This window comes from Momordica charantia, unplaced genomic scaffold (genome assembly GCF_013281855.1).
Source record: "Momordica charantia cultivar OHB3-1 unplaced genomic scaffold, Mcharantia_2.0 BLBB01000054.1, whole genome shotgun sequence".
NCBI classification, from domain to species: domain Eukaryota; kingdom Viridiplantae; phylum Streptophyta; class Magnoliopsida; order Cucurbitales; family Cucurbitaceae; genus Momordica; species Momordica charantia.
This window is the reverse complement of record NW_028275210.1, coordinates 12,501-14,456: the sequence shown is the minus strand read 5'-3', so window position 1 is coordinate 14,456 and position 1,956 is coordinate 12,501.

Below are 1,956 nucleotides of genomic sequence, written 5' to 3'. Positions count from 1 at the left end.
GATTTTTCTTCAAATTCTGACACATTCAAAAGTTTATAATAAGCCCTCAAAATTGAAGGCTTAGAAAGATTTTAGTAGACTTTCGCGTCTAAAATAGGTCATTGCTCATAAGTGTGTAGCAATTCAAACCTGTCACGTAATCCCTTAGATAATATAGTTAGTCAATGCTACGATTAGGTTTCAAGTTTGTGCTCTAAACTTTCAAGATTGTGTTTATTTAGTTGTTACACCTTAAAGAATTTCAACCACGTCTATAAAGTTTAAAATGTTTTTAATAAGTTCAGATTTTGTGTCTAATTAATATTTGTTTTAGTTTTGTTAATTTCACGATTAAACCAAGAACCTAGTCAAAGAGCTAATGAATTAGCGTAACTATTAGATATAAAATTGCAAGTTTATGTACTTATTATAGATTAAGTAAATACAACTTAAAAGAGTTTGGAGAAAGTCTAAAATTGTTTTGGGCAAGTTACTAAATGAAAGTTTGAAAAATAAATGGAAAAAATTTAACGTTTTTTTAATAACATTCGTGTTTCTTTGTTTCTCTTTTTCATTATTTAGTGCAAAAAAAAAATGTCCTATAAAATTTTCTTTTTTTACAAGCCATTTGGAAGGATCGTTATCCAACAAAAAAAAAAGTAAATTTTTTCTTTGGAAGGTAAGCCACAATCCTATTAGTACCGGGAAATTTGAATATATGACCCCACCCATAATTGAAATTGGAGTTATGACCCCCTTTTGAAAAAATGTGAACCCAGCCACCCTTATTTATCTCGAATGAAAAATGAGTCTTCTCCCATCCACAAGAATAAATCCGAAAGGCATTTTCAATTCCGAAGGCTTTTTTGTTTGAGCAGGGGGCTCCGAGTCTTGTGTTGACAAAGATCACGATCCTCGATCTCTTCCTGAATATTGATCAACGTTCTCTCAATATTCAGGAATTGCCACGCGACCCCTCATCCATTAGTGCATCCATTAAGTAAGAAATGCAGTATTCAGAACCTCGTAAATCAAAGCCTTACTAGAATAGAACTAGACTATGAAGATTCACTCGTTCTTTGTTATTCTGTACAAAAGTATACTGCCTAATTCACTAATTCGTAGGAAGATATTGAACTTTTGTATTTGAAAAAAGTTTCAGGAGTGATGATCTCTGAAGTAGATGATGGTTGATAGAGTAATCCTTGATCGTAATTTCCAGTATGAGTACTTGGGCCAACATTAAATTTGTGGTTGGTAGTAAAACACCGATTCTCCTCTTGAAACTTAATTCTATCTTCATAGATTTCTCGAGATATTTTCTTACGAAGTTTTGTTATAGCATCTATAACAGCCTCGGGTTTAGGTGGACAACCCGGCAAATACACATCGACAGGAATTAACTTATCCACTCCCCGAACAGTACTATAAGAATCGGTACTGAACATCCCTCCTGTAATTGTACATGCTCCCATAGCAATAACATATTTTGGTTCAGGCATTTGCTCATATAATCTTACTAAAGAAGGAGCCATTTTCATTGTTACGGTACCCGCTGTTAAAATTAAGTCTGCCTGTCTAGGACTAGATCTTGGTACTAGTCCATAACGATCAAAGTCGAATCGTGAACCTATTAATGAAGCAAATTCAATGAAGCAACAACTGGTACCATAGAGAAGCGGCCATAAACTGGAGAGTCTTGACCAATTTGAAAGATCATTTGATGTAGTTGAAATAACTGAAGTTTGGGTTGTTCGATCAAGTAAGGGAAACTCAATGGAATTCATAACTGTCTCAATGTTTTTTTAATTGTCTGACTATTCAAAAACTAAGACCATTCCAATTCTCCTTTTCGCCATGCATAAACTAAACCGACAATTAGGATAAGCACGAAAATTAAAGCTTCTATAAAGACGGATACCCCCGATACATCAAAACTCATTGCCCATGGATAAAGAAAAACCGTTTCAACATCAA